The sequence below is a fragment of the Ascidiella aspersa genome, chromosome 5, assembly GCF_963924565.1.
Source record: "Ascidiella aspersa chromosome 5, kaAscAspe10.2, whole genome shotgun sequence".
NCBI classification, from domain to species: Eukaryota; Metazoa; Chordata; class Ascidiacea; order Phlebobranchia; family Ascidiidae; genus Ascidiella; species Ascidiella aspersa.
Genome location: NC_139451.1, coordinates 13,941,437 through 13,948,921, shown reverse-complemented (window position 1 = coordinate 13,948,921; position 7,485 = coordinate 13,941,437).

Here is a 7,485-nt window from a genome sequence, read left to right as displayed (position 1 = left end):
CGGTAACTTTGTCATTTCTTAACGAATTTTGATGCCGTTTCGGCTATAGACTCACGTGCAACATCTGAGCACTTCTACCGTAGGAAATCGTCGATTTCGCTCAAATAAAGATTTGACGCACCGAAAATCGAGTTTTTTCGCTAAAATGCGATTTTGGCCAAAACGGTAACTTTGTCATTTCTTAACGAATTTTGATGCCGTTTCGGCTATAGACTCACGTGCAACATCTGAGCACTTCTACCGTAGGAAATCGTCGATTTCGCTCAAATAAAGATTTGACGCACCGAAAATCGAGTTTTTTCGCTAAAATGCGATTTTGGCCAAAACGGTAACTTTGTCATTTCTTAACGAATTTTGATGCCGTTTCGGCTATAGACTCACGTGCAACATCTGAGCACTTCTACCGTAGGAAATCGTCGATTTCGCTCAAATAAAGATTTGACACGCACCGAAAATCGAGTTTTTTTGCTAAAATGCGATTTTGGCCAAAACGGTAACTTTGTCATTTCTTAACGAATTTTGATGCCGTTTCGGCTATAGACTCACGTGCAACATCTGAGCACTTCTACCGTAGGAAATCGTCGATTTCGCTCAAATAAAGATTTGACGCTTAACCGAAAATCGAGTTTTTTCGCTAAAATGCGATTTTGGCCAAAACGGTAACTTTGTCATTTCTTAACGAATTTTGATGCCGTTTCGGCTATAGACTCACGTGCAACATCTGAGCACTTCTACCGTAGGAAATCGTCGATTTCGCTCAAATAAAGATTTGACGCTTAACCGAAAATCGAGTTTTTTCGCTAAAATGCGATTTTGGCCAAAACGGTAACTTTGTCATTTCTTAACGAATTTTGATGCCGTTTCGGCTATAGACTCACGTGCAACATCTGAGCACTTCTACCGTAGGAAATCGTCGATTTCGCTCAAATAAAGATTTGACGCTACCGAAAATCGAGTTTTTTCGCTAAAATGCGATTTTGGCCAAAACGGTAACTTTGTCATTTCTTAACGAATTTTGATGCCGTTTCGGCTATAGACTCACGTGCAACATCTGAGCACTTCTACCGTAGGAAATCGTCGATTTCGCTCAAATAAAGATTTGACGCTTAACCGAAAATCGAGTTTTTTCGCTAAAATGCGATTTTGGCCAAAACGGTAACTTTGTCATTTCTTAACGAATTTTGATGCCGTTTCGGCTATAGACTCACGTGCAACATCTGAGCACTTTTACCGTAGGAAATCGTCGATTTCGCTCAAATAAAGATTTGACGCTTAACCGAAAATCGAGTTTTTTTGCTAAAATGCGATTTTGGCCAAAACGGTAACTTTGTCATTTCTTAACGAATTTTGATGCCGTTTCGGCTATAGACTCACGTGCAACATCTGAGCACTTCTACCGTAGGAAATCGTCGATTTCGCTCAAATAAAGATTTGACGCACCGAAAATCGAGTTTTTTTGCTAAAATGCGATTTTGGCCAAAACGGTAACTTTGTCATTTCTTAACGAATTTTGATGCCGTTTCGGCTATAGACTCACGTGCAACATCTGAGCACTTCTACCGTAGGAAATCGTCGATTTCGCTCAAATAAAGATTTGACACTTAACCGAAAATCGAGTTTTTTCGCTAAAATGCGATTTTGGCCAAAACGGTAACTTTGTCATTTCTTAACGAATTTTGATGCCGTTTCGGCTATAGACTCACGTGCAACATCTGAGCACTTCTATCGTAGGAAATCGTCGATTTCGCTCAAATAAAGATTTGACGCTTAACCGAAAATCGAGTTTTTTCGCTAAAATTCGATTTTGGCCAAAACGGTAACTTTGTCATTTCTTAACGAATTTTGATGCCGTTTCGGCTATAGACTCACGTGCAACATCTGAGCACTTCTACCGTAGGAAATCGTCGATTTCGCTCAAATAAAGATTTGACGCACCGAAAATCGAGTTTTTTCGCTAAAATGCGATTTTGGCCAAAACGGTAACTTTGTCATTTCTTAACGAATTTTGATGCCGTTTCGGCTATAGACTCACGTGCAACATCTGAGCACTTCTACCGTAGGAAATCGTCGATTTCGCTCAAATAAAGATTTGACGCACCGAAAATCGAGTTTTTTCGCTAAAATGCGATTTTGGCCAAAACGGTAACTTTGTCATTTCTTAACGAATTTTGATGCCGTTTCGGCTATAGACTCACGTGCAACATCTGAGCACTTCTACCGTAGGAAATCGTCGATTTCGCTCAAATAAAGATTTGACGCACCGAAAATCGAGTTTTTTTGCTAAAATGCGATTTTGGCCAAAACGGTAACTTTGTCATTTCTTAACGAATTTTGATGCCGTTTCGGCTATAGACTCACGTGCAACATCTGAGCACTTCTACCGTAGGAAATCGTCGATTTCGCTCAAATAAAGATTTGACGCTTAACCGAAAATCGAGTTTTTTCGCTAAAATGCGATTTTGGCCAAAACGGTAACTTTGTCATTTCTTAACGAATTTTGATGCCGTTTCGGCTATAGACTCACGTGCAACATCTGAGCACTTCTATCGTAGGAAATCGTCGATTTCGCTCAAATAAAGATTTGACGCTTAACCGAAAATCGAGTTTTTTCGCTAAAATTCGATTTTGGCCAAAACGGTAACTTTGTCATTTCTTAACGAATTTTGATGCCGTTTCGGCTATAGACTCACGTGCAACATCTGAGCACTTCTACCGTAGGAAATCGTCGATTTCGCTCAAATAAAGATTTGACGCACCGAAAATCGAGTTTTTTCGCTAAAATGCGATTTTGGCCAAAACGGTAACTTTGTCATTTCTTAACGAATTTTGATGCCGTTTCGGCTATAGACTCACGTGCAACATCTGAGCACTTCTACCGTAGGAAATCGTCGATTTCGCTCAAATAAAGATTTGACGCTTAACCGAAAATCGAGTTTTTTCGCTAAAATTCGATTTTGGCCAAAACGGTAACTTTGTCATTTCTTAACGAATTTTGATGCCGTTTCGGCTATAGACTCACGTGCAACATCTGAGCACTTCTACCGTAGGAAATCGTCGATTTCGCTCAAATAAAGATTTGACGCACCGAAAATCGAGTTTTTTTGCTAAAATGCGATTTTGGCCAAAACGGTAACTTTGTCATTTCTTAACGAATTTTGATGCCGTTTCGGCTATAGACTCACGTGCAACATCTGAGCACTTCTACCGTAGGAAATCGTCGATTTCGCTCAAATAAAGATTTGACGCTTAACCGAAAATCGAGTTTTTTCGCTAAAATTCGATTTTGGCCAAAACGGTAACTTTGTCATTTCTTAACGAATTTTGATGCCGTTTCGGCTATAGACTCACGTGCAACATCTGAGCACTTCTACCGTAGGAAATCGTCGATTTCGCTCAAATAAAGATTTGACGCACTGAAAATCGAGTTTTTTCGCTAAAATGCGATTTTGGCCAAAACGGTAACTTTGTCATTTCTTAACGAATTTTGATGCCGTTTCGGCTATAGACTCACGTGCAACATCTGAGCACTTCTACCGTAGGAAATCGTCGATTTCGCTCAAATAAAGATTTGACGCTTAACCGAAAATCGAGTTTTTTCGCTAAAATGCGATTTTGGCCAAAACGGTAACTTTGTCATTTCTTAACGAATTTTGATGCCGTTTCGGCTATAGACTCACGTGCAACATCTGAGCACTTCTACCGTAGGAAATCGTCGATTTCGCTCAAATAAAGATTTGACGCACCGAAAATCGAGTTTTTTTGCTAAAATGCGATTTTGGCCAAAACGGTAACTTTGTCATTTCTTAACGAATTTTGATGCCGTTTCGGCTATAGACTCACGTGCAACATCTGAGCACTTCTACCGTAGGAAATCGTCGATTTCGCTCAAATAAAGATTTGACGCTTAACCGAAAATCTAGTTTTTTCGCTAAAATGCGATTTTGGCCAAAACGGCAACTTTGTCATTTCTTAACGAATTTTGATGCCGTTTCGGCTATAGACTCACGTGCAACATCTGAGCACTTCTACCGTAGGAAATCGTCGATTTCGCTCAAATAAAGATTTGACGCTTAACCGAAAATCGAGTTTTTTCGCTAAAATTCGATTTGGGCCAAAACCGTAACTTTGTCATTTCTTAACGAATTTTGATGCCGTTTCGGCTATAGACTCACGTGCAACATCTGAGCACTTCTACCGTAGGAAATCGTCGATTTCGCTCAAATAAAGATTTGACGCACCGAAAATCGAGTTTTTTCGCTAAAATGCGATTTTGGCCAAAACGGTAACTTTGTCATTTCTTAACGAATTTTGATGCCGTTTCGGCTATAGACTCACGTGCAACATCTGAGCACTTCTACCGTAGGAAATCGTCGATTTCGCTCAAATAAAGATTTGACGCTTAACCGAAAATCGAGTTTTTTCGCTAAAATTCGATATTGGCCAAAACGGTAACTTTGTCATTTCTTAACGAATTTTGATGCCGTTTCGGCTATAGACTCACGTGCAACATCTGAGCACTTCTACCGTAGGAAATCGTCGATTTCGCTCAAATAAAGATTTGACGCACCGAAAATCGAGTTTTTTCGCTAAAATGCGATTTTGGCCAAAACGGTAACTTTGTCATTTCTTAACGAATTTTGATGCCGTTTCGGCTATAGACTCACGTGCAACATCTGAGCACTTCTACCGTAGGAAATCGTCGATTTCGCTCAAATAAAGATTTGACGCACCGAAAATCGAGTTTTTTCGCTAAAATGCGATTTTGGCCAAAACGGTAACTTTGTCATTTCTTAACGAATTTTGATGCCGTTTCGGCTATAGACTCACGTGCAACATCTGAGCACTTCTACCGTAGGAAATCGTCGATTTCGCTCAAATAAAGATTTGACGCACCGAAAATCGAGTTTTTTTGCTAAAATGCGATTTTGGCCAAAACGGTAACTTTGTCATTTCTTAACGAATTTTGATGCCGTTTCGGCTATAGACTCACGTGCTACATCTGAGCACTTCTACCGTAGGAAATCGTCGATTTCGCTCAAATAAAGATTTGACACTTAACCGAAAATCGAGTTTTTTTGCTAAAATGCGATTTTGGCCAAAACGGTAACTTTGTCATTTCTTAACGAATTTTGATGCCGTTTCGGCTATAGACTCACGTGCAACATCTGAGCACTTCTACCGTAGGAAATCGTCGATTTCGCTCAAATAAAGATTTGACGCTTAACCGAAAATCGAGTTTTTTCGCTAAAATTCGATTTTGGCCAAAACGGTAACTTTGTCATTTCTTAACGAATTTTGATGCCGTTTCGGCTATAGACTCACGTGCAACATCTGAGCACTTCTACCGTAGGAAATCGTCGATTTCGCTCAAATAAAGATTTGACGCTTAACCGAAAATCGAGTTTTTTCGCTAAAATGCGATTTTGGCCAAAACGGTAACTTTGTCATTTCTTAACGAATTTTGATGCCGTTTCGGCTATAGACTCACGTGCAACATCTGAGCACTTCTACCGTAGGAAATCGTCGATTTCGCTCAAATAAAGATTTGACGCAGCGAAAATCGAGTTTTTTTGCTAAAATGCGATTTTGGCCAAAACGGTAACTTTGTCATTTCTTAACGAATTTTGATGCCGTTTCGGCTATAGACTCACGTGCAACATCTGAGCACTTCTACCGTAGGAAATCGTCGATTTCGCTCAAATAAAGATTTGACGCTTAACCGAAAATCGAGTTTTTTCGCTAAAATGCGATTTTGGCCAAAACGGTAACTTTGTCATTTCTTAACGAATTTTGATGCCGTTTCGGCTATAGACTCACGTGCAACATCTGAGCACTTCTACCGTAGGAAATCGTCGATTTCGCTCAAATAAAGATTTGACGCACCGAAAATCGAGTTTTTTTGCTAAAATGCGATTTTGGCCAAAACGGTAACTTTGTCATTTCTTAACGAATTTTGATGCCGTTTCGGCTATAGACTCACGTGCAACATCTGAGCACTTCTACCGTAGGAAATCGTCGATTTCGCTCAAATAAAGATTTGACGCTTAATCGAAAATCGAGTTTTTTCGCTAAAATGCGATTTTGGCCAAAACGGTAACTTTGTCATTTCTTAACGAATTTTGATGCCGTTTCGGCTATAGACTCACGTGCAACATCTGAGCACTTCTATTGTAGGAAATCGTCGATTTCGCTCAAATAAAGATTTGACCCTTAACCGAAAATCGAGTTTTTTCGCTAAAATGCGATTTTGGCCAAAACGGTAACTTTGTCATTTCTTAACGAATTTTGATGCCGTTTCGGCTATAGACTCACGTGCAACATCTGAGCACTTCTACCGTAGGAAATCGTCGATTTCGCTCAAATAAAGATTTGACGCTTAACCGAAAATCGACTTTTTTCGCTAAAATTCGATTTTGGCCAAAACGGTAACTTTGTCATTTCTTAACGAATTTTGATGCCGTTTCGGCTATAGACTCACGTGCAACATCTGAGCACTTCTACCGTAGGAAATCGTCGATTTCGCTCAAATAAAGATTTGACGCACCGAAAATCGAGTTTTTTCGCTAAAATGCGATTTTGGCCAAAACGGTAACTTTGTCATTTCTTAACGAATTTTGATGCCGTTTCGGCTATAGACTCACGTGCAACATCTGAGCACTTCTACCGTAGGAAATCGTCGATTTCGCTCAAATAAAGATTTGACGCTTAACCGAAAATCGAGTTTTTTCGCTAAAATTCGATTTTGGCCAAAACGGTAACTTTGTCATTTCTTAACGAATTTTGATGCCGTTTCGGCTATAGACTCACGTGCAACATCTGAGCACTTCTACCGTAGGAAATCGTCGATTTCGCTCAAATAAAGATTTGACGCAGCGAAAATCGAGTTTTTTCGCTAAAATGCGATTTTGGCCAAAACGGTAACTTTGTCATTTCTTAACGAATTTTGATGCCGTTTCGGCTATAGACTCACGTGCAACATCTGAGCACTTCTACCGTAGGAAATCGTCGATTTCGCTCAAATAAAGATTTGACGCACCGAAAATCAAGTTTTTTTGCTAAAATGCGATTTTGGCCAAAACGGTAACTTTGTCATTTCTTAACGAATTTTGATGCCGTTTCGGCTATAGACTCACGTGCAACATCTGAGCACTTCTACCGTAGGAAATCGTCGATTTCGCTCAAATAAAGATTTGACGCTTAACCGAAAATCGAGTTTTTTCGCTAAAATGCGATTTTGGCCAAAACGGTAACTTTGTCATTTCTTAACGAATTTTGATGCCGTTTCGGCTATAGACTCACGTGCAACATCTGAGCACTTCTACCGTAGGAAATCGTCGATTTCGCTCAAATAAAGATTTGACGCTTAACCGAAAATCGAGTTTTTTCGCTAAAATTCGATTTTGGCCAAAACGGTAACTTTGTCATTTCTTAACGAATTTTGTTGCCGTTTCGGCTATAGACTCACGTGCAACATCTGAGCACTTC